The 26,308-nt window shown below is 40.0% G+C and overlaps 1 long non-coding RNA gene and 1 pseudogene across 4 annotated transcripts; one reads left to right on the top strand and one right to left on the bottom strand.

Annotated features, from left to right (window-relative positions):
* Positions 1-8,795: 8,795 nt before the first annotated feature.
* LOC131811588 (uncharacterized) lies at positions 8,796-16,416 on the bottom strand. Of its 4 annotated transcripts, XR_009346003.1 has the most exons (5): positions 15,933-16,413; positions 14,849-15,133; positions 13,218-13,562; positions 12,042-12,171; positions 8,796-9,055 (listed from the first exon to the last, which is right to left on the bottom strand). It is a non-coding gene; the product is annotated as an uncharacterized LOC131811588 (long non-coding RNA). The 4 variants fall into 4 exon arrangements; XR_009346007.1 differs by lacking the exon at positions 12,042-12,171 and having other exon boundaries at positions 15,933-16,407; XR_009346009.1 differs by lacking the exons at positions 8,796-9,055; positions 12,042-12,171 and adding an exon at positions 14,489-14,633 and having other exon boundaries at positions 12,813-13,562; positions 15,933-16,416.
* LOC131811569 (large ribosomal subunit protein uL22-like) lies at positions 10,867-11,480 on the top strand (annotated as a pseudogene).
* Positions 16,417-26,308: the final 9,892 nt, after the last annotated feature.

The raw sequence follows: 26,308 nt of genomic DNA, 5'->3' as shown, positions 1-26,308 counted from the left end.
GATTTCCAAAGGAGTCTTGGAATCTGGATGTTTAATATCAGTAGTGTTCTTTAGAATAATATGGCATAGTGGTTAACAGCATGGACCTTGTGCTTGAATTCTGACACTTATGGACTCTGTGATATCAAAGAATTTGCATTTTCTGCTTTAGCTTTTTCCTATTTAAAATGGGGACAATAGCAGTAGCCATCTCTGAAGGTGAATGTGGAGACCAAATGAGTTACCCTCTATGGAACACTTAGAATTCTGCCTGTAGAACACATGGTAAGCCGTGAAGTAGCAGTATCAGCTGTTTATCTTTTCTGTGTACTGCTTGATAATTAGCAATGCAGAACTCTCTGGGTTCTGAATGCAGTGTATTCCACACTTAAACATACTGCTGTAGTCCTTGAGTTGATGCCACGAAGGCCTCAAGAGTTGAGTGGTGCCTGGAGTGGGAACGGTTTTGCAGGAGGTTTGGGCTGCAGAGCAAGAAGCCATGCCACTTGGGCCATCTTTCCAGCAGATTCCGTGGATTTGGAGGTATTGGTAAGAAGAGAAGTAATGTGGAGTTTATGGCAGATCTTATAGGAAAATCATAATGCAGGTCCTGGGAGACAAGCAAGCTGATAACATTCTCAGCGTAGAATGATGTGTCCTTCTAGGAGCAGTTTCCTACTAAAGGGCCTCGTAACACTTGGCCATGGGGCATGGCACAGGTGACCACATGCCTGGAACTGAGTTCGATTGTATTGCATATGCCAGGTCATAAGTCAGAAGCAGTAACAGCAGTCCCTCATGAGAAGGAATGGTGCGTGTTTCCAGTGTCGAGCTGAAGCAGGACCAGAGAGAGGGCATAAGTAATTCATAGCAGTGCCCCATTCTCGACTCACACCCATGACCATATGGGGTATCTTATAAAATCCACTGAAGGAGAATGAAAATCCCTGTTTGCTATATGGATAAGATGTCTCCGTATTTGGTTGCAAGCTGAAAATAGATGGCAGCTACATAATAGCCATATTCAGGATTTAGAATTAGATAGGAACCCCCCTGCAGACCTATGACCGCATGTTTTCTAGTTCTCTGGTCTCTGGAACTAATTCCGCCCAAATTACAGCTGTTGAATCTGCTCCAAATTCTGATTCCTGCTTCCTCAGCTCAGTGAGAAACCCATGCTCTGCTTTGTTTCTGCCTCAAGCACTCTGATTCTGAAAGTGCCCCAAACAAGAACTGGGGGACTATCTTGCCTCCTGTATTTCTTTCTCTCAGTGATTACAGTACTATTCTGACTGTAGCTCAATTCCTAAAAACACTTACCCTATAGCATTTTCTGTTTGTTTGTTTTTGTTTCATAACTATTATGGTGGAGAGGCAAGCTCCAAACTGGTCACTCCGTCATTGTGGGGTCTGGAAGCCCTGTTCTTCTGTGTGTCAAACTGAGTCAATACAGAGACATAGGTGAATAATCTGAAACCGTTCATGCCAGTCACGTCTCAAATTCAGATCTAATTCATAATTCGTTATGTCCAATACATCTAGGATAGCAAATTTTTATATCTGATATAATAATTCTATTTGATTATAGATAATTTTTAGGCTTGTTGGGCTTACCTGGCCTTGGGGAAAAAGTGAGATATCTTTAGGTTTTGATATGGTCCTGAGAGGGTAATATCATGGTCTGCATGGTTTATGCTCTGGGCTCTTTTTTTTTTTTTTAAATTTTATTTATTTATTTGACAGACAGAGATCACAAGTAGGCAGAGAGGCAGGCAGAGAGAGAGGAAGGGAAGCAGGCTCTCTGCCGAGCAGAGAGCCTGATGAGGGGCTCGATCCCAGGACCCTGAGACCATGACCTGAGCCGAAGGCAGAGGCTTAACCCACTGAGCCGCCCAAGCGCCCCTGCTCTGGGCTCTTTATTAAACCAGGTTTTGTTTGTTTGTTTGTTTGTTTCTTTGCTTTTTTGAGTAATCAGTGGAGAAGTGGCGCATTCTGGTGCAACCAGAATGAGAAGTCAGCAAGTGATTTGGGATCCCATGGAGAGTTTCATTTCCTGTCTTTCTAGTTTTAAACAAATGGACATCTCTTAGATGGAGATGGTTTGAATTGAAGGAGCATGGTTTGGGTGGATGTGGGTCCATTTATTATGCTGGTACATTTTTGATTGCCATGTCCTCCCAGTCTTATCCTTGGCAACTGGTTCAGAAGCAAGACAACGTGGGCATTCTAATTCTAGACTGTGTGGGTGACAAAGGATTGCAGTTTTCTGTGGATCTATTTTACTGAGGTCTGCTGTCCTGAAGAGGAGAACTGAAGACCCCAAACGGCTCAATTAGCAATTGTTTTAAGCATTTGTTTTGGACCTAAGGATGTTTGGCTAATTTTACAGTTGGCTTTATCTGAAGTCATTACTGAATGTCTCCCGTATAAATTACGCCATATTCAAAAATGTGAAAATTCTCATTTCGGCAGCAGCAACTCAAGTGGAAAACTGAAAATCCCCAAACAGAAAATGAGCAAACATTTGTACTGTCACAGCTCAAGCACGTGGTGCTCTTTTCTGCCCCTGAACAAAATTGTATTGGCCTCCTAGCCAATCCATCCCCAGGGAAAGATTCCCCATGGTTACCAAGGAGCTGATGATTTCATCATGAAGGGTTTGAATAAGAGAGATTAAAATGTCTTCAGGAGAGTCACGGGGGACACCAAGACTTAGCTGTGTGCAGAACTCAGCCCCGGTCAGTATTTAGAACATGACTGATCTGGAATGGCGGAGTGGAGGGGCGCATATGAGTCCAGCGTGGCCGAGACTCCGTGTACGCGGACTGCCTTCCCATCTCTGCATCACGTTTTGTTTAGGGCTCTGATATTCTGCAAGTTGAACCCGGGTATGGAACAGCGGAAACTTTGAAACAGCAGACCAGTTTTGTTATTCTCCTTTTTTTTACTGCTTGATTTTTATTGCATGATTGATAATATTTCACTATAATATGAACCCCCCCACACTCCTTTTTTTAAACAAGGAAGTACCTCTTAATGCCCCCCCCCTTGCCCTCTGGGTAGGGTAATGCTTAATGTAGGGAGAAAGAAATGAGTTAATGCTTGTCTTTGAATTTAAAAACTGACTTTTGGAGGCGCCTGGGTGGCTCAGTGGGTTAAGCCACTGGCATCGGCTCAGGTCATGATCTCAGGGTCCTGGGATCGAGCCCTGCATCGGGCTCTCTGATCAGCAGGGAGCCTGCTTCCTCCTCTCTCTCTGCCTGCCTCTCTGCCTGCTTGTCATCTTTCTCTGTCAAATAAATAAATAAAATCTTTTAAAAAAATAAAAAAAATAAAAACTGACTTTTGAAACCTAGGACAAAGACAGTATATTTCAGAGTACAGAGTGTGTGTATGTGTTGAGAGGCAGGGTGTTGCCAGGACACACTTTTTTGTGTATTGTTTCTTTTTCTCTCTCCTCTCTTTCTTTCCTTCTTCTTTTTCTTTCTTTCTTTCTTTTTTTTAAGCATAAAACCCCCCAAACCCATGTTCTAAATAACAGATTTGTGGGCTAGTCCAGGAGAAGAAAATAAGTAAGACTACCTTATTTCTGACAGGTAGCTAAGGGCTGGGGCTGGGCCTGGGAGGGTGTATTCAGAAGAAATACGACCACTGCTTAGGCTCTAGTGGGTCCCTGTTTTCTCCCTACTGTGGAGTGCTCACTTATGGCCAGGGATCAATAGAAATCCCAGTGAAGTTTGGAAAGGAAATCTGTGGGCAGAGTGGACCTATGCTCAGTCCCTCAGGGAAGCCTAGGAGAGTGACCCAATTCCTAGGCTTTGTCTAGTCGGAGATAGCGGCCATTTGTGGGAAGCACAGTGTGCCATATCTGGGGATTGGAGAGACTGGTGAAGTCCTGTCTAAATACTCCAGTGAGCCAGAGGCAAGAAGGTAACCAGGAGAGGGCTGGCAGCCTTGAAGAAGCCTGAACTTGGAAGCGGTAGAGTGACCTCCAGCAGGGACCTGATGACAGGACTGAGGACATCAGTACTGGTTGCAGCAGGGCCTGCAGATCATGCGGACAAGTTACCCATTAGAGGAATGCTATGGAAACCCAAGGATGGCTATGGATCTGCTACCTCGCGGTTCCACTGCTTGATGCTGCCTAAGCTCCTCCCCCGGCCCAGCAATTCAAAGGCCTAAAAATCCTGAATTACCCCATCTTAAACCTATGTTGGTTGGACTTATCTAGAAAAGACTGAATATACCTGGAATACTTAGATAAAATTTCAGTTACTAGGTAGGATAGATATTTGAGACTGAACCTAAGTTCAGTGGTAAGAAAAATATAAGAAAATTGAATATTTTATATTTGTATTTGTGGCTTTTGAAATTCATAATCATTTCAACTGGGTTTAACATCCAGATTTTTCCCATGGAAAACTCCAGCCTTATTCACGTAACTGAAATGGCTCCTCTAAAAGCCTTCCTCTGGTCTCTGCCCCAGGGAGGCAGTATAATTTCTTCCTCACACCGAGGTCCCCCAAGATTCAATTTATCCTTTTTATGGTGCTTATCACTTTTCACCTTTTACTATGGTTATTTATATGTACTGTAAATGCATTATTTATATGTTATAGCAGGATACTTAGAGAAGTTATTGATAAGTAGTGAACTCTGATTTGTGTCTTCAGGCTTTCCTGGTTTCTGATACTCTTCTTGTGTTGCTTCCTTTCAGTGGTTCTCAGTCCTGCTCTTGTTCCAGGGCCACCTAGATTGTTACAGAAATTACCAAATGGTCTGGCCCGACCTGGAACCAAGTCAGCCAGCAGCCCAGGAAATTAATTCTGCCTTCCTTCCCCCTGGCCTCCCTCCCCTCTTCATTCTTGGTGCCCCCATCCCCCTCTCCTGTGCAGCTAGAGTTGAGGACAGTGGCTTAGACTCAGCTCTTTCCCTTTGTTCCTGTGACTGACAATACAGCAAGTCTCTCTCATCAGCGGTTCAGATACATCATGGGCAATAGATAACCAGCAAATAATCCACTTGAAGCCACTATCAATATCGGGTCCCATTTGATGCAAGAACTTCTGGGATAATTGATTTTCAGCTCTTTTGTTCCTTTATTCCATGAGGAAACCGAAGGCAGAGTGAGAAGTGTTTCTGCCTAATGAATACAAATATTGAATGAGGGGGTAATTAGGCTGCAAGTGTATAATGATTGTCACCCTGGAGGCCTCAAGGAAGGGGGGCTGCTGTTTGTTTGTATTGACCCCAGTTGATGTACCAGAGAACTGCATTCCCCCACCATCCTGTCTGGCAGTCGATAATTAATAAACTTTATCATCACAACCATGACTCCTGCAGGGATTGTTCTATAGTCTGCCTGTATTTCTAGTGAAAGGGTCAAGAGCTATATGGATGGAACATCAGCAAGCCCTGTTTTTCTCTCTGAGCAGGCAGGAAGTGGGTTCTGGACTAGCTGGGTCTTCCTGCACCCTGCACCGTGAGCTTTCATTTAGTCTTTATTATACCCTGTTTGTAACTTCTGGAGTTGACATCCAAGTGTGTGGCGGGGGGCAGCACCTCTGGGATGAGAAGGTGGCTGCCGAGCAGCAAAGGAGGGAGGGAATGACAGCAGACAGATGGTCATTGTGTAACAATGAGCTTTATCCCCCTTGTCTGTTTGCTTTGATTTCAGCCATTGCTTTTCCTACTGTCTGTGAACTCTGCAGCTTGGCAGTATAAAGCTAATTTGTTAACATTTTGTGAACAGTCTCTTTCCTGGACCCTGAGCCTAGGTTTGCTCTTCTAGGAGTAGTGGGTCGAGGTGTTGTTGCTTGATTTAGAGTCAGCTTTGTGCCTAGGACTAATTAGTTGCTGGGAATAAATACACGGGTGGATATTGTTCCTACTTTCAGGGAGTTTAGAGCCTGCTTCCTTTGCTAAGTGGCTTTAGATCCCCTTTTGGTTACATGCCTGCCTGTGGGGACAATCTCTTTATTGCTTAGAGCAGCACAGGGTGGCAAGTAGCCTGGCCTGAGCTTGAATTAGACTCTGTCTTAGCTTGCTGTCCTCTAAGCCACACCCATCCTGTCCCAGCATGTTGATGCTCCAGACTGTTACCCGCCTTGTCAGCCACAATATAGCAGCATGTCTCAAAAACTAGGTTCCAGTACAGCCTCTCTTCCTGTAACATTTCCCAATTAAAATTCACATACTGAAATCAGTAGCTTTAAGTAATTAGAAAATAATCTTTTTGAACAAATTCATCTTAAGAACGTTACTGAAGGGGCAGGAGGGGGAGATTACCCAAATTCTATATTTACTTCTTTCTTCACTAGGTTATTCTCACAATCATTTATTGGTCCTGACAATAGGGCTACAGAATAAGGAAGACATAGCATTCTTAGTTTTAAGGAATTTACAAACATACTACATACCTACATTATTTATTTATTTGTTTGTTTAGCTCTTTAATTATTTATTTTGAAAGATTTATTTACTTTAGGGGGAGAGAGTGCAAGCAGGGGAAGGGGCAGAGGGAAAGGGAGAAGGAGAAAGACAATCCCAAGCAGACTTCCCCTGAGTGTGGAGCCTGATGGGGGCCTAATCCCACAGTTCTGGGATCATAACCTGAGCCAAAATCGAGAGTCGGATGCCAGCACACTGAGTTACCCATGCACCCCATCAAGGAATTTACATTTTCAACTTTGAAAATCTTTTGAGCTAAGTCAGACAACAACAAAATTATTACTTTCATCTCGATTTAAGGCAGGTCATCTGTGGCTATTCCAAATATGGTAATTTTATGAATAAACCAAACTATATATTTCATGTGTGTATCCTAACAAAGTGACCTTAAATCCATAAAGGATGTAAAAATAAGTACTACATATATTTATATTCACCTTTGAAATACCAACAGAGTATTACTCTCATCTTAAAAGACCACCAGAGACGTGAGTCAAAGCCAAGCAGCAAGGGTCGTTTATTGGAGGTTCGAACCTGGACCTCTGTGCCGCTCGTTGCGGATAATGCCGAGAGGTCCAGAGCTGGGTTGGTGCAGGGTTTTTATAGACAGATACAAACAAGTTTCGAGTGGGGCTGAGCTGATTGGTTGACAGTTTGAACAGGCATACTTGGCACCAGCGGATTGGTTCAGGGGGCCGCGCACGCGAAAAAAGCAAGCGTTGTACAGAAGCGAAACTAGCTGGTTAACAGGATAAAAATGCACTTCTAGTCAGGAGGGTTCTTTTGGTCTTTCACCTTAAACATCCATATAAAAGACCTCCTTCTTTTCTGTGCCTTAAAAATCCTTAGAAGTTCTTTATCTTGAAGTATGAACTACTCAGTTGTACGTGCAATTAAAAATAATCCATGTTAACTAAAAACACCCAACATTTCAGGTAGAGGAAGGCAAATATGCTTGAGTTCTCATATGGGAGAATGATGGAAATAGAAGAAATTTTAGAGGAAGATCATGTTTAAGAGCTCAAGCTTTGGAGTCACAGGTGAGGATTATATCTTACCTAAGTCTTTGTGTGATCTCAGACAATTGGCCTGACCTCTTTGAAGCTCAGACTTGTAAAAAGGGACTGTAAACCTAAAAAGTGACATCATAAGTATTAGATGTGAAATGTTTGTAAAACATTTAGTACAATGTTCAGTGTGTGGAAAGTGCCCAATAAATGTTTACTATCCCATTTTATGGATGAGGATATCAAGAATAAGAGAGAGACTGTTTAGTGGCCTGAGGTCACGCAGCAGGCCAGGGGCTTAACATCCAAACTCCTTCCATTATGTGTTGATGCACACTGAGGCAGCTTTACTGTATTTCTTTTCTTTTCTTTCTTCTTTTTTTTTTAATATTTTATTTATTTATTTGACAGAGATTACAAGTAGGCAGAGAGGCAGGCAGAGAGAGAGAGGACAGAAAGCAGGCTTCCTGCTGAGCAGAGAGCCCGATGTGGGGCTTGATCCCAGGGCTCTGGGATCATGACCTGAGTGGAAGGCAGAGGCTTTAACCCACTGAGCCACCCAGGTGCCCCTTCACTGTATTTCTTAAGTGAGGCACTACCATGGGGCTCTTGATCCTACCCAAGGATCCTTTGGATTTTTAAGCCTGCCTTGAACCTAGGCAGAATTTCCTTGAAGCTGATGTATTTGGGTGTTTGTACGCATCTGAGTGTCTTAGTGTCTGTGTTCACAGATTTCCATGACTCCGGCTTCACCTCTTTAAGTCCTTCCAGTGGGAACACAAGGGGTCCTTTGTTCTGCATGGGCCTTTTGAGGGAAATACAGACTTTATGTTTAAGGAAAAGAACAGTCCAACAAATTTAGATTTGGTACTTTCTTAGTTATTTGAATTCAGAGGCTTAGTTCTGTGTAGATTTTAGAGAAACACCTCTCAGGGTCCAAGAGACTTATGGGTATACCTATGGCAATTATTCCTGTAAGTCAGTGATTCTCAAACTTACTGTGGCACAGAACCACACAAAGATCTTCTTAAATCACAGATAGCAGATGACTGGGCTGCACCTCGAGAGTTTTTGATCTGGCAGGTCTGCAGCAAATCTGCATTTCTTTTTTCTTTTTTTTTTTTTTTTTCTCCCATCTGTAAAAAGCATTTTTTTTAAATTTTTTTATTTTTTATAAACATATATTTTTATCCCCAGGGGTACAGGTCTGTGAATCATCAGGTTTACACACTTCACAGCACTCACCAAATCACATGCCCTCCCCAATGTCCATAATCCCAACCCCTTCTCCCAAACCCCCTCCCCCCCGCAACCCTCAGTTCTAGAGCGTATCATGCTTAGCGAAATAAGTCAAGCAAATCTGCATTTCTATTGAGTTCCCAGGTGACACTGATGCTGCTTGACTGGTGATCACACTTTCAGAACCATCGCTGAGACCAAGAATTCTTCAAGCATGATTACACTGGGCAAGGAAAGCTCAGCAGACGGAGTGTTTTCAGAATGAGTTCAGCTGTCCAGAAAGTGCCAGCAAAACCAGAAATACTTCCTTGTAGATGGGTTTATGTACCAGCACAAATCATCGGATGATGATACACTCTCTGTGACTACTGACACCGTCGCTGAAAAGAGAAAAGTTATTTATCAGTTTTAGGAAATTCCCATCCTGTTTTCAAAGGATAGATTTTCTTTAGACGGATGAGAAGATCATGAACGTTAGCCTTCAGGGCTCAAATTGTGGTCTACCATTTATTTGCTACAAAACCTTGAACAAAGTTAGCTGATTTATCTAAGCTTGACTATAAAATGAAGATATTAATACCTAATCTTGAAAGGCTGTTGTGAGGGCTTAAGATAGTACTTGACTGAAAGTACGAACTGAATAGAAAGCAGATGTTTATGTTACTGTTTAAGGAAGTGGTTGCTTTCCTGTTTTTTTATTTTAGAGTGCTAAATTAGAGAATGTAAGTACATAAATGTCTCTAAACTCCCGATCTGTTCCCATTAGTTAACCATTGCAACTAAAATTCATATGATTCAGTTTAAATCTTCATTGGTTTAATGTTAAGTAGGATTAGTGGTTCTGTACTTCTTCTGTTCATATTGTAGGCAAACACGTCTGAGAAAGTAGAAAAGTGTTTTTGATTATTCGAAGATATGAAAAGCACTTATTGACCAACTGACATTTTTCAGGGCTGCAACAATAAAACAAAACAAAAAATTTACTGAGAGTTAGAAAATTTAATGAAAACCATTATAAGATTATATACAAATATTTCTTAAACTTTATAGACAATTTATGGAATTTTCAAGAGCAGCTTCGCCTACCTAGTAGATCATAGATTCGTTGTTTAATATGGTAACTTCAGTGCCTAATGCCTATGAAGGAGGCAACTCTAGTCAACTTACTGGCTTCCCAGTTTGCCATTTCAAACTGATTTTCCTGAACTGCCTGGAAAATGTATATAGATAACTTTCTTGATTGGGTAAGTGCACACATAATTCAAATGGTCAGTTCTGTCTCTGATTTCTAAGACTTTATTATTCTTGCTGTAGTGTCAGGGTCAGTGTCAAGGAATGGCATTGAACTTAGTTTTGTATTCCTCCTAATTAGTAGCCCCTTGTGGATGATTATAACTTCATTGGTTAATTGATTCTATTTGACAGCCAGACAACATGACTCTACTCTCAAGGAGATTATCTGTGGACTGAGTAGGTTGCAGCAGTAGTCATGGCATCAGAGTTGGAAAAGAATATTATCACTCTAACTTCTGTACAGAGCTCAAGACATCACTTTACCTCCTCCATTCATAGATAAGCAAGTTGCAAGTAAAGAAGGAATAAAAAGGAATTCTCAGGGACACAGGATTGAACACGAGGTTTAGGAGAAGAGCTGTAGGTGGGACACAATAGGATTTTATCTGAAACATGAAAGTGGCTCTTTATTTTCCTGATTTGCTGTAGTTGGGTAGTTCAGCATTTTCTTCAGTAGGGCAGGATAGAGATTGAGTCTCTTAGGCGCATCTGTTAGAGGTCTACCTGACTTTCTTATTTAGATTTCTTGTGTATACTCCTTTCACTGTCTGAGGTTGAGATTTTAGAAGACCAAACCAGTGGGTGGTTGTAGAGGAGGGGAGACAAGGAGAAGGCAACACATGATACAACATAAGATAAGTAGAACACCAGCTGGTGATTTGGGTCCAAGTTTCATCTAATAATAATGGGCATCCATTTGGGCATCTAGCACTTGGCTTCTGTGGTTGCTGGTAAAATGACAGGGATTCCATAGCCCAACAATATCTGTCATTTTCTTTGTCTTATATGAAGTAGGGCTCATCAATAAAAATATCACCTCACTGTTACCTGGTGCATTTGCCAACTTTAAAAAGTGTTTTAAAATACATTTAAATGAGCTCTTCCTCTCAGCAGCCTGGGGTGACCTCTGAAAATGGTTCGCTATTCGCTTGACCCGGAAAACCCTAAAAAATCATGCAAGTCAAGAGGTTCAAATCTCCGTGTTCACTTTAAGAACACACGTGAAACTGCCCAGGCCATCAAGGGTATGCATATCTGAAAAGCCACCAAGTATCTGAAAGGCGTCACTTTGCAGAAGCAGTGTGTGCCATTCCGTTGCTACAGTGGTGGAGTTGGTAGGTGTGCCCAGGCCAAACAGTGGGGCTGGACACAAGGTCGGTGGCCCAAGAAGAGTGCTGAATTTTTACTGCGCATGCTTAAAAACGCAGAAAGTAATGCTGAACTTAAGGGGTTTAGATGTCGATTCTCTGGTCATTGAGCACATTCAGGTGAACAAAGCCGCCAAGATGCGGCGTAGGACTTACAGGGCTCATGGTTGCATTAACCCATACATGAGCTCTCCCTGCCACATTGAGATGATCCTTACTGAAAAAGAGCAGATTGTTCCTAAACCAGAAGAGGAGGTTGCACAGAAGAAAAAGATATCCCAGAAGAAACTGAAGAAACAAAAACTTATGGCCCGGGAGTAAATTTGCACAGAATAAATGCAAAAAAAAAAAAAAAACAAAAAAACATTTAGATGACTCATAAAATATACTGATGTATATATAATGTGTACCTGCATGGTAAAATTTTGGAAGGCTAAATGAGCAATTGTTGATATTTGTTGCCACTCAGTCACTCTGGGTTCTGGTTATGCCAGGACTCTTGGGCAAAATAAAGGCTTATTGTTCATGTACTGTGTGTGTTTGTGTGTGTCTGTATACTATGTGATTCTTGTATTCATTTTCAATAAATATTATACACTGAAGTGGCCCTAGTTATTATTTCTTGGTTGTAGGGATAGAATTGATTTCTTTCTTTCTCTGTTTGTACTTTTTATTTTCTATTTTGCAGAGATCATCTGTTACTTTTAAAACCAAGCAAAAATAATTGGAAGAGAGCTTTCATTTAATCCCTAAAACAGCTCTATAATATGAATGATATTAATCTCTCAGTGTTTAAGTTTCTAATAGGATTAAATGATGTGTCTAGGATCTTATCTGGCTAAACACTAAGACTCTAATCTGATTTTCGGACTCATTCTAGCACATTGAATAATGCCTAATTGTGATAAGGAGAGCAAAGACTTACATTTTCCTAATATCCACTTCCTACTTCCTGTAGGGACTCCATCAGTCACACCACCATTCCATGATATTTTCTTCTAATGCCTCATCAAGATGAATTCATCTGGACTTTGTGGATGGATCTGAGTCAAAGACTGGGGAGAGAGTGCCTAAAATAAGGGGGAGCCTGTACCATAGGGACTTCCAAAGGACTGACCTTCTCCCTGTCTTGTTCAAGGGGTTATATTCTTTATCTTTTTCTGTTTCTTTGGGCGCGCTCACAGAGACCAGGAGAGCTTATTAGAATTCAGTCCTCACTGTCTGCAGAAAGGCAATTTACATGTGGCACCAGCTCAGACATGCTTCTTCTCATTCATTTGAAGGGCAGTGAAGGAGAGCAGCACAGTTTAATATTCGCCTCTGGCCTCACTGGCACTCATTACGGTGGCTTTATGGTCTCATTTTGACCTGGCTACTTTCCAGAAGTATTTACCAGAGTTCTTATAGAGAGACCACTGTGAGGCTGAGGTGATGGTGAGCCCAGGGCCCAGAGCTGAATTTCTGCTGGTCAAAGGATGTACCTGAGCAGCCAGGAATAGCCAGCACCTAGGATAAATGCCACCACCCCTGCCCCCTCACCCTCCAAACCCCCCACAACCCCCATTATACCCCGCCTGTGGCAGTCACTTCTGATTGATTTCTTGGCTGAGATTGTGAATCTACTGCCCTTGTCACATTGCTCTAGGAAGTCACAACCAACTGACCAAACTTCTTGTTGAAAAGAAAATAAAGTGGGCATGAAAGATAAAGTGGGGATAAAGTGGGCATGGAAGAGGAAGGTGCCTAGCTGAGATGTTCCATGCATACGTGCTTCAAGATCACCACTGCCAGATTTATTGCATTTCATGGTTTCAAATTTACAACAATCCTAGTTGCTTTTCTTTGATTGTGCTCCAGTTTGTCTTGATCTCTTTAGCTTGTCCTAGGAGGAACTGAACCCAGCACATGATTCTGAGAACATTCTGATTAGCATAGAGGAGGAAGAGCAGGATGCTTATCTTCCTCCACTTCAGAAGGTTCTGTATCTCTTGATGCTGCCTACATTTATCATCTTGTAGAACATGTGTTACTGTTGATCTGTGTTCACCCCATCCTGTGGAAGAGTGTTTAGAATTTAAAAAACATTTTTTTTTGTACTCACATGTAGGCTTATACATTGATTCCTTTTCAATTTTATTGTAAGATTGGATCCATTGTTCAATGTCCTGTGGTCACTGGGTGGAGAATTCTATTATGAAACACATGTGTTTTCCTCAAAGCTTTTCTTGCCTACAGGTTTGATGAGCAGTGTCCTCTGTCTTCATTTATGAACAATCTGTGTTATTTAACTGTTTCCACATCTTTACACAAGAAGAGAGCACAATAGGTCATTCTCTGATGATTTCCATATATTCTTCAGTTCTCAGCTATTACATTTTTCCTGGGAGATAAAACTTTCTTAATCCCCGGTTCTGTTATTCTTCCCTTGATAGATCGAGTGGCTTATCTGGGAATTGAAGGATTGAACATTAAACTCTATCTAAAGTCTCAAGATGCTACCTTGTCATTTGCAAATATCTTGGGTACATACCTGTATCATCCTCTCTGTTTTAGTTCAAGGTGTTATTTTGGCTTGTCAGAACTTTTCCTTTCAAATTACTACAAAAAGCATAGAACTACTCTGATCTTAAAAAGCAAACCAAAACAAACATCCCCCTCCCGGTCCCTAAATACTAGTATTCTTTAGCTTAAGTCCAAAGCAGATTTAATAATAACTGAGATGAGGGAGTTGTTTATGGAAATGATTTGCCACTTATTGCAAATTGAACTCCAATTATTTTCCCCACCCTTTTTCCTTCTTGCCTTCATTGACTTTGGTGACTGTTAAATAATTATGTATCTATATATCCATATCTGTATCTATGTAATCAGCTTAGCTACTAAATCAAGAGAGAGGAGATCAGTACTTTCCTTCCCAGGGGATGTATCAACCATCATTAAAGATGCAGACAGTAAAACAGCAATTTGAGCCTCGGAGAGCATGTTGGAAAAGAATAATTTACAGTTGTGTTTTTGCTGCTGGCATTACACTAAATCACACCAACTCCCTTCATTTGTTAGGCATGCTTTCAGTCTGGGATCAGAACAAGTCTGTTAGGATTGATTCTACCCACCCACCCCACCCCGCCTTTTTTTTTTTTTTTTTTTTTTTTTTTTTTTTTTTTGCAAATAACACTCTCTTTTTCAGAAATCTCAGCCAAGAAAAAGAGACACTTGCCTGCATCCATAGAAATACCGTATCTGTACTTGTACCTCAGACAGAGGAAGGCAGGTAAGGTCTGATGTGAGAGCATGAGTTATGGCAGTTGGGGGGAGAACAAAAGTCTTTTTTCCCTTTTTGTTTCACAAAGTATCAGTCAATATCCCACTTACAGCTGCACCAAAGGGCACAGGAGCAGAGAATCCAATACAAAGGCATTGAAACCTTTTAAATTTGTAACAGTGCAAAGGCAGAACTGTTCTTGACATTGAATTTCTTGCATCAGGACAGTCCTTTCAAATCACCTGGGCAAGAGAACTTTTGAGATAGAAGGGGTTTGTGTTAATTTAGCATCACTCTTCCTCATCCTAGAATTTTAAGTCATTTAAAAAATTAGTATCTCAGGATTTGGTTGAAATTATCATTGTTACTTTGAAAGTTCTGTGACTCACGAAGATGCAAAGGTCTTGGAAATCAATTAGACTAATATTATGTTTAAAAATAAGGAATGGGAGGTTTAGATAGAAGAGTACCTCAACAGTTAGTAACTTTGCTGGGTCTAGCGAAGTTCTGCTGAATCTCTATCCAGATTGAGCCTCAGGGTAATTCCTTTTCAGTCTGACCATGTTTGTGTGGGTCATCAGCTGGATGGCACTGCCCTCATGGGTAGTCCACAGTTCGAGGGGTAAGAGCTCTGGAGGGCTGGGTGAGCTGTCCTAAGCAGGAAATGGTAGCATTCACAGTTCAGACCTTCTTGATTCATGGGTCTAGTTGGAGTTGAACACTTTTTAGACAAAAACCTTCATGGCTGAAGAAAGCTAGGAAAGGAAAAAGAAAAAAAAAAACAATAATAAAAAAAACAGGCTTATAAAGAAGAGCAACACATAGAAACAATGAGTGAGCATTTTGCTTTGGTGACATCAAGGTCACTTTTAAGTGTTCAGACAAAGCTCATTTATTGTGAAAAATTGGATATTTTTCTTTTGACATTTTGCTAGTCCCATCTCTTCCTTTTTGGTGATGCGGATTGATTGTTCATTTGTGATCCAGTGCAAGAATGAGTAAATGAGATCACTTGCCAGCCATAAGATTAACAGATGATTCTTTTCAAAAGAAGAAAGTGAATTTTCAATGATCAGTTCTCTTTAATTCATTTCTCTCGCTTCCTAACACTGTTCCTCCTTGCCAGATATATATATGTGTGTGTGTGTGTGTGTGTGCATGTGTGTGTATATATATACATACATAAATATGTATATACACACACACGCACACACACATATGAAATATGTAGTATGTAAAACATATATAATATGTAAAATGTAATGCTGGTTTCCCTAATATATTAAGATTTTGTTCTTCTTTGACCTAGTTTGGGGCTCAAGTCCATGACCTTTGCATCAGCAGCACTATCTACAAACCAACCAAGCCATCCTACTTGTTTTTCTTTTCCTGTTTTCCATTTTGAGTGACCATGCCTGGTGTCTGGTTGCCAATTGGGAAGAATGGCTGGCATGTCAGGGCGGACAGAACAAACCAAAAGAGATTCCCAGCAACCCACTCTGAGTCAGATGTGGCTTCCAAGATAAAAGTTGAGGCAGTTAAGAGCAGACTCACCGCTTTGTTGTTGACTGCTCCCTTCATGGACAGAGCGCACTGCGGATCAGTGAACTTCTTCCTCTGTTACCACAGTCTTCACATCCTTCCCCTGCTCCCCTGTAGACTTGAGTGCTATGAAGCAAAGTTTTCCTAACAACAGGGAACTGCCTTACTCCTCTGAAGCTAGAATCCAAAGGAAGGAGAGGCTCAAACTGAGTCCCGCAGAACCCCTCACAGTGGTATCTGCCCCTCTGTGCTATCCCTTTTTGGTATTCAAAGGGAGAGCGCCCCTCTGTTGAAGTTAAGTACAGGGAGTTGCTGAGGAGTGAGTTTCTGCCACACTCCCCTTTTAGGGTTCTATGGATTCCAGGGCAGAGTCCCAGGGCTATCTAAAGACACAGTCACATCCGCTACCTGCATTTGGAAAATCATGCCGCCTTCTTTTGGACTCTTCCATCATCCATCCACACTTCCATGACTGTAGTTAATGATCATCTTATTGACAGGAAGAGCAAATAACTTACCCTGCTGGAGTTGTTTTGGGAGCTCCAGGATTGCCAAGACAGTTTCCTTCTCAAAGGTCAGGAATTTTTTTTTCTTTTCTTTTTTTTTTTTTTTGTGTGTGTGAAATTACTTTGTAAATTCTCCCCGGGCAATTTTCATGAAAAGAAAGAGTCATTTTGTAGGAAAATGAGTGAAGTTCTTGTGCAAAGTTATCTTTTAAATGTCAAGGTTTAAAAAATATCAGGATAAGTTGTTTGAGGGAAGGAGAAACTTATGCAATTGACAAAGACTGCAGAATGTTGAAATGGCTTCATTGCAAGTTAGAATTTTGTTTTTGTAAGCCTTGCTGTTGAGAGTCTGGTTTTGGAAATAAGGACTGCTGTCACTGACAGACACATTGGAACATATGATGTTTACTGAAATTCATTCTATCTACGCCCTTAGGATCACAGACAGCAGTTCTTTTCGATCATACTTAGAAATAAATCAACTATTTAGTCCCTACTTATTCTTTGTCTCTGCATGGGCATGGACACACACACACACACGCACACACACCCTGTGCATTCCAAACACACATTTCAAGGAGAATATGACCTTGAAATGAATAAAAAGAAAAATTGACAAATTGCAAATGTGATGTTGAATCTAGAAGAAAACAAGACTAGACAATAGATAGTATTCCCCAGAGTATATTATCAGTTCATTCTCTTCTGTGGTTATTCATTTCACAACTAAAACAAACAACAAAAACGAAACCATAATGTCATGTCAGCATCGAACAAACAAATCTAATGAAACATTTTTTTATGGTGAAGAGCTATGATCCATAGTGGCATTTGCTGCACATATTTAGCAAAATTATATTATTCAATATATATTATACCCCAAAGGAGCAGATATGTGATAAAATGAATTCTTTATCTAGTTCTTCCTTTCTTTGAAGTTGCTGTGATTTTTAAGAAAAGATTTTATGTATTTATTTGACAGAGCGAGAGAGAGCCTGAGCAGGGGGAGGAGCAAGGGGAAAGGGAGAGGCAGACTCCCCTCTGAGCAGGCAGCCTGATGAGGCCAGGACCCCAGGATCATGGCCTGAGCTGAAGGCAGAGACTTAACCCACTGAGCCACCCAGGCGCCCTGAAGTTGCTGTTAAATGGGTGGGTGGGAGGGGGCAGTAAGCAGAGAGAGAGAGAGAGAGAGAGAGTAAAGACAAATACATTTGGAAGTATGCTAAAACAACTTTGTGAGGTTCAGTAATACATAATACAGTACAGGTGATTCTGGCCATGTTAGAAGTATCTTGAAGGTGAAGTATCTTGATAGGAAGGATACATTTCTAGGAAATAATGAATCTTAAGTCTCTATGATAAAGTAAAAGTAGACCTCAAAGTCAGATATACCAGCCATTCAAATGCGTTGACTCATAACTCCTGTGGCTCTATAGGTGCATAGAAACCAGAATTATCCATATTACAGAAGTTCTGAGCAACGTTTATTCACCACTTAGTTTGACATGGGCCTGCAGGGGTTGTTGCTCAGTTCCTGCCTCATTGGCCTGGGCAATACAGCCTCACTTCTGCCCATGAATACTTCATACCTATGCCCAGCACAGTATTATAGGATGACCTGATTTAGTACAATCATAACCCCCTGAGCATATCTCAGATTCCTCTCCTATTCCCCACTTAAAATTATATTTCTCTTTAGAACAACTTCTCTTCTAAGACTCTACGCTAGAATTATCTAGTCCTTATTTGACATCTTCTCAGTTTCCTTCTATACTTTCCAACTCTTAGGGATTTCCTTATAGAATTCTAGCTTTTGTACTTCCTGCATGTATAATCTCAATTAACTTCTCTAAAACTCTGTAGGCTCATTAGACAGATGAGTAGAACAATACTTGCTTCATCACTGTTGTGAATATGAAATAAGCATTGTGTTTGGCAAAGAGTAGATGTTAAATAAATCTTAGTCTTACTCCTTTTTTCTCCCCATCCTCTGATCCTAAAATATGTCCTAGGGAGATCAGAGGATTTGTAAGAGAAAAGGATCTAAGACACCTCCTGTTGATCAGTCCCAGGAAGATCCTTTCTCAGAATATTGCCATAATTCAGAATCATAGATAATCTTTTACAATTCTGATTTGTCCATTTAAATTGTATCATTGTATACAGAAAACAGTAGACTAGGGGCTATAAATAAAGGTGATTTATGCCGTGAAGTAATTTACCACCAGGAAACGATAAACACACAAACACAACTATAAGAAAGATTAAATTAAAAGTGCAGCATTACCCTAAAGATTCCATGAAAAATCCTGTTATGCCAATAAATAAATTTAGCATATTCCCAGATATAAAACCAGTGCAGACAAATCAGTTGTATTTCTATATAACTAACAAAGTGAAATCCCAAAAAAGGAAATTTGAGAAAATGATTCCATTTACAATAACATAAAAAATTTACTTAAGAATGAACTTAACCAAGGAGGCTAAAGTTTTGTACAACATAAACTACAAAATATTACTGAAAGAAATTAAAGATGACACAGATAATTTGAAAGGCATCTCCTGTTCATGAATTGGATGGCTTTAATATTATTAAGATGTCAGTTCCACCCAATCTACATATTTAATGCAATTCCTGTCAAAATTCTTACAATATTTTTTTGCAGAAATAGAAAAATACATTTTAAAATGCATATGGAACCTTAAAAGACCCCAAATAACCAAAGCAATCTTAAAAAAGGACTAAATGGGAAGATTTGCATATCTTGATTTCAAAACTTAATACAAAACTATGATAATCAAAACACTATGGTACTAGCACCAATACAAGCAAGTAGTCCAATGGAATAGAATTGAGAGTCCAGAAGTAAACCCTCATGGATATCGTTAAGTGAATTTTCAACAAAGGTGTCAAGACCATTCCATGCAGAAAGGAATCTACAACAAATAGTGCTTAGAAATGTGGATAGTCACATGCCAAAGAATGGAGTGAACCCTTACCTTATACCATGTACAAAAACAAACTGAAAATGGAGTAAAGGTCTAAATATAAGAGACAAAGCTAAAAAACAAAACAAAACAAAACAAAACACTCTTAGAAAAAAAAATGTAGGGAGAAAAGCTTCATGACATTGGATTTGGTACTGATTTCTTGGATGTGACATCAAAAACAAGAAAACAAAAGAAAAAAGTAGATAAATTGAACTTAGTCAAAATAAAAAAAAGTTTATTAAGGGACACCATCAACAGAGTGAAAAGATAAGCCACAGAATGGATGAAAATATTTGCAAATAATATGCCTGATAAGAGGTTAAGAGGCACCTGGGAGGCTCAGTCAGTTAAGCATCTGTCTTCAGCTCAGGTCATGATCTCAGGGTCCTGGAATTGAGCCCCAGTTCAGGTTCCCTGCTCAACGGAAAGTCTGCTTCTCCCTCTCCCTCTGGCCCTACCCTCTGTGCTTGCTCTGTCTCCTTCTCTCTCTCAAATACATAAAATCTCTTCAAAAGAAAGAGATTAATATCCAGGATATACAGATAATTCTTGCAACTCAACTCTAAGAAAACAATCCAATTAAAAATGAACAAAAGACTTGAATAGACAGTTCTCCAAAGAAGATACACAGATGGTCAATAAGCAATGAAGTGGCACCTGGGTGGCTCAATCAGTTGAGCATCCAGTTCTTGGGTTTTGGCTCCTGGGGTGATCTTGGGGTCATGATACGGAGTATGGGTTGGGCTCTGCGTTCAGTGGGGTGTCTTCTTGATATCCTCTCACCTTCTTCCTCTGCTGCCCTACTTGCATATGCATTCTCTCACAACTAATTAAATAAATCTTTAAAAAAAATAAGCACGTGATATGGACCCTCAACTCTATGGTCAAATAATCTTGGACAAAGCAGGAAAAAATATACAGTGGAAAAAAGACAGTCTCTTCAATAAATGGTGCTGGGAAAATTAGACAGCTACATGTAGAAGAATGAAACTCGTCCATTCTCTTATACCATACACAAAAATAAACTTGAAATGGATAAAAGACTTCAATGTGAAGCAGGAATCTATCAAAATCCTAGAGGAGAACATAGGTAGTAATCTCTTCGACATCAGATATAGCAACTTCTTTCAAGACATGTCTCCAAAGGCAAAGGAAACAAAAGCAAAAATGAACTTTTGGGACTTCATCAAGATCAAAAGCTTCTGTACAGCAAAAGAAACAGTAGCAAAACAAAGAGACAACCCACAGAATGGGAAAAGATATTTGCAAATGACACTACAGACAAAGGTCTGATATCTAAGATCTATAGAGAACCTCTCAAACTCAACACACACACAAAACAGGTAATCATGTCAAAAAATGGGCAGAAGACATGGACACTTCTCCAAAGAAGACATACAAATGGCTAACAGACACATTAAAAAGTGTTCATCATCATTAGCCATCAGGAAGATTCAGATTAAAACCACATTGAGATACTACCTTACACCAGTTAGAATGGCCAAAATTAACAAGGCAGTAAACAACTGGTGTTGGAGAGGATGTGGAGAAAGGGGAACCACCCTCCTACATTGTTGATGGGAATGTACGTTGGTGCAGCCACTTTGGAAAACAGTGGAGATTTCTTTTTTTTTTTTTCAAAGATTATTTATTTATTTGAGAGAGTGAGAGAGAGAGCATGAGAAGGGAGAAGGTCAGAGGGAGAAGCAGACTCCGCATGGAGCTGGGAGCCTGATGTGGGACTGGATCCCGGGACTCCTGGATCATGACTTGAGCTGAAGGCAGTCGCTTAACCAACTGAGCCACCCAAGTGCCCCAGTGTGGAGATTTCTTAAAGAAATTAAAATAGAGCTACCTTATGACCCTGCCATTGCACTACTGGGTATTTACCCCAAAGATACAGATTTAGTGAAAATAAGGGCCACCTGTACCCCAATGTTCATAACAGCAATGGCTATAGTCACCAAACCATGGAAGGAACTAAGATGTCCTTCAGCGGACAAATGGATAAAGAAAATATGGCCCATATATATGATGGAGTATTATGCCTCCATCAGAAAGGATGAATAGCCAACTTTTGTATCCACATGGAGGGGCCTAGAAGAGATTATTCTGAGTGAAATAAGTCAAGTAGAGAAAGTCAGTTATCATATGGTTTCACTTACTTGTAGAGCATAAGGAATAACATGGAGGACATTGGGAAATGGTGCAGAGAAGTGAGTTGGGGAAAATTGGAGAGGGAGACCATGAGAGGCTGTGAACTCTGAGAAACAAACTGAGGGTTTTGGAGGGGGGGAAGGTGGGAGGTTGGGTGAGCCTGGTGGTAGGTATTATGAAGGTCATGTATCGCATGGAGCACTGGGTGTGGTGTATAAACAATAAATGCTGGAACACTGAAAATAAATGAAATAAAATGGTAAAAAATCACAAATTAAAAAAAAAGAAAAAGGAAAAAAAACGGTCTTTAAAAATAAGCACATGAAAAATGCTCAGCATCACTAATCATTAGAAAAATGCAAATCAGAATGATACTGGAGTAGCACGCAGACCCATTAGCCTGGCTGTTATCAAAACAAACAAACAAAAGCCAAAATAACATGTGTTGTTGAGAGTGTGGATAGATTGGAACCCTTGTGCATTACTGGTGGGTTAGGTAAGATGGGGCAGCTGCTGTGGAAAATAATATGATGATGTCTTAAATAATTAACTATATAGAATTACCATGTTATCCAGTAATTCCACTTCTGGGTATATTTCCAAAAGTATTGAAAGTGGGGATTTGAATAGATTTCTGTATGCCCACATTCATAATAGCATTATTTATAATAACCAAAGGGTGGAAGCAACCCAAATGTTCATTGATGGGTGAATGGATGAACAAAATGTTGTATAACGTACAATGGAATATTATTCAGCCTTAAAAAGGAATTAAATTCTGACACATGCTGCAACATGGATGAATCTTGAGGACATTATGTCAAACTAGACACGAAGAACAAATATTGTGTGATTCTACTGATATGTAGTACCCATAGCTGTCAAATTCATAGAGACAGAAAGTAGAATGGTAGTTACTAGGGGCTGGGGCCATGAGGAAATGGGAATATTGTATTTAATGGGTATAGAATTTCAGTTTGGGGTAATGAAAAGTTCTGGAAATGACAATCATGATGGTCACACAATAGTCTGAACACACTTAAAACACTGAAGTGTACACTTAAAATGCAAATTTTATATTTTGTGTATTTTGCCCCAATAAAAAATGTGTAGTAGTAAAAAAAAAGAAAACAAGCAATGTTCTGTGGGAACAAATGAGGTAATAATAATAATTTTGGTTGAGAGCATCAGCAGTATTTCTTAGAGGAGGCATTGGTTGAAGAGAATTTTGAAAGATAGCTGGGATTTTTTTGATTGGTATAATTAGAGTTCAGAACTTTAAGAAGTTGGTGCAATAGCACCATGGCTGGTTCAGTAAAAGTTGAAAGTAGACCATATTCATTCCTACATTGAAAAATATTTACTGAGCATCATCTAAGTGTCAGACATTGTGTTAAGCATTGGAGATCCTGTGAAGAACAAAGCAGCCCCAGATCTCTGTTATAGATCATTTATCTTGTGTGCTCTGGCATGAGCAATTGAATGGGAATTAAGCTTGGGTAAAGGGGTTAGATTGGAGAGGGCTTTGAATGCAAGCCTAAAGAATTTGGACTTCAGGGAAATACTAGAACCTTGTTTGAGGCTGTAATATAAAATATGAATTGGCCAGGCTGGATAAGGAGATGGGGAAGACCAGTTAGAAATGAGAGTTACACTAAGAAGTGATGAAGCTGTGGACTAAGGAAATGGCAGTGGGGAATGGAAAGGAGGGATTTCAGAGGTGGAGCCAACCAGGAACATCACATGGATAGAGAGGAAGGTGGGTTAAAGATGAAAATGACTATGATACATATATATTTTAGCTTGAATGCCTGGGGAGAATCGGCACTCTAACTTGTATGGATATCCTCTTCTTTAGAAGGCCAGTAAGGTCCTGTAAGAAAACATGGCCATTTGTCATTGACAGAGAGGAAGCACTATGAAATCCTTTCTGTAAGATTCAGTCTAGGCTAAAATGAAGATCTCCAGAATTTTGTTTATGGGGTTCTGTCATTTGACTGTTGTTTATTGTGGTAAGAAGTAATTTCCTTGACACTCTCTCCATGTCCTTTTACTTTCTTATTATATTGTTTAAAATGTCTTGAGAGTTTAAATACAAAGTTTTATTTGATGAAGATGGGTTTTATTTCATTTAGGATATTTGATGACTGACTTGACCCATGTAGTGAGATCATATTCTCACCAAGATGACAGATCAGTCAGAGAATTGTGTCTGACTCTTGTATGATAATTAGGTAATTTCTTTAATCCAACTCTGGGAAAATGTTTTAGATAAGCAAATAGTGCATTCTGATCCATTCTGTTTATTATATCACACAGTGTGCTTGCTTAATGATTTAACAGCCATGCTAAACAATTGAGGCTTTTAAAGATGCTGTGTAAGATGAATGTTAATATAGTCCTATAATTGCCTTTCAAATGTTAGGGAAAATGTTGATTGAAGTTTATATTATGGTTCCTGGTAGAGATGGGTGGAAATTAAATATATATTTATAAATATTTTAATATCATAAACCACATCCCAGCAATCAATTTGAGCAGCAGAATAAATATGGCCTCTATTACTTTAAAGGTTCATTGTTTATTTAAAAATGTCCTTGGAATGTCACCTGCTCAAATCCATTTCTCCTGCTCTTTTATAGTGGGTTTCTATGGACAATGGCTGACAATGGAGCCATGAGGAGCAAATGTTAATTGCTGGGTGTTGTTGCTTATGCAGGTTCTGACTCAGAAAAAAATGAATGATGACGTGGGAGCCAAGAGACCAGATTTTAATCTTGGTTTTGCCTCTTTTTGAGTTGGAGAAGTTATAAAATCCCTCTGGGCCTCAGTTTTCCCATTTGCAAAGTGGGAGGGTAGGTGAGCTCTCCAACAAGGCATTATGAGTACTGGGACTACATGATCTGGCTGAAGATGGGGGTGGGGGCAGCGCCAATGAAAATTAACCCTTTATGACCAACTTCATCTCTAATGGACTTGGTTTCAGAGTTTCACATTTAAGCCGTTAGACTGCAGGCTCCCTGATTTCAGGGACTGAACTTCTTTTTCATCCTTGTAGTTCCAGTGCCTGACTTATAATATCTACTTAACTGATTTTTGTTCACCAGTAATTTATTGAGTGTCCTCTTTGTGCTCAGTAATTTAGCCAGTGGTTAAGATTTCAGGCTCTGGAATAGAACTGTGTGGTTGCCTGATGTTGAATGCTGGTTTGTCACCTACTTGATGTGTGACATTGGGCAGCTTAACTTCTCCGTGCCCTTTTTTCTTCATGTATGAAATGGAAGTAATAAAATACCTCTTATTATGAGGTTGTTGTGAGGATCAAGTGGCAGTATCATGTAAAGCTTTGGATAAAATATCTGGTACAGAGTAATTGCTTAGTTTTTTTTGTTGTTGTTGTTGTGATGAGAAAGAGGTGGACAAGGAGGGAAAAGAGGAGGATGAGGAGACCCCCCCCCAACGGGGACACAGTAAATATTTATTGAATAAATAAAAGCCTTGACTCTTTAAGGGCAGCATACCCCAGATCTGCCCTAGTGTTACCGGTGACTTCCCCCGAACCACCTGAGTTAGTGCTTTCTTGGTTTGTTATGTGGGCCGGAGAGTGCCCTTCCTGGTCTCTGTTGTCTCCCTTGGTTTTTATTTCTATTTCCTTTTTTTAAATCAAAATTATACTTGCAAGTGTTTTAAAGAGAAAGTAGTCTTAAGGCATTTTTTTAAAGCGCAAACAGCAATACCTTCAACCCTTCTTGGATCTCCTATTCTGCAGAGGCGACCAATTTCAACTCTCTCAGGTGCTTCTTCGGACATCTACCTTCATATCTTTAAATTCTTTCATTGCAATTTCTTGATATTCAAGTTTGGGGCATATTCTATTGATTTCTCTCAGTGGAAGTGGGATTTGGCACCCTCTGGCCGCTGCCACTCCATATGACACACACACCTCTTACCTCCGCACCCTCCTCGTAGCCACTCTTCTAGTGGAACTCAGGTTGCTCTTTAGTGTTTACACTGCTGTGAATATGTAAATACTAGTCATAGCCCAGCCAGGTTCTGTGCCTGTTTTCCTCTCCTTTCATACCCAACATTTTGTTTTTTCCTTGGACTCGGTAATTGTTATTTTTTGTTTATGTTGTTTCCTGATTGGCTTATTTTTCCAGAACTCCCTACTTCACTCATCCCTACACTCTTCCACTGAGTAAACTTCCTCTGAATATGGTCAGATACATTAGGAATTACTTTTAGTCTTATTTCTTGAAGTAATTTTCCCTGACCTTTCTGACCAGTCTGCTCCCCCGTTGGTTGCAGTAGGAATCTCCCTTCACCATTAGCCTGTTACTCCTTTGCCCTCTCTTTTTATTAATTTGGCATGTTCCTTTTTCTTGGTTAACTTTCTCATTTTGGCAGAGTGTGACTTTTCAGTAGTGTCCTGGAGGAGAGCCTGGGAAGCAAACTGCTAAGACCTTGCATGTCTAAAAGTATCTTCATAATATCCTCACACTTAATTGGTATTTTGGCTAGATATGTAATCCTAGGTTGGAAATTCCCTCTTCTTCAGAATTTGAAGGATTACTCTAGTCTTTCTTTTAGCTTCCAGTGTTGCCGTTGAGAAGTCTAGTGTCATTCTGATTCTAAAATCTTTGTAGGAAGGCATTCTTCTTCCCTCTCTCTAGAAAATTTTAGGATATTTTCTTTATTCTCAGTGTTCTCAGACTTGATGATGATGTGTCCTGG

Source organism: Mustela lutreola, chromosome 1, assembly GCF_030435805.1.
Source record: "Mustela lutreola isolate mMusLut2 chromosome 1, mMusLut2.pri, whole genome shotgun sequence".
Classification (NCBI taxonomy): domain Eukaryota; kingdom Metazoa; phylum Chordata; class Mammalia; order Carnivora; family Mustelidae; genus Mustela; species Mustela lutreola.
Note: the sequence above shows the minus strand (reverse complement) of the source record. Positions and strands in the feature narration are given on the sequence as shown.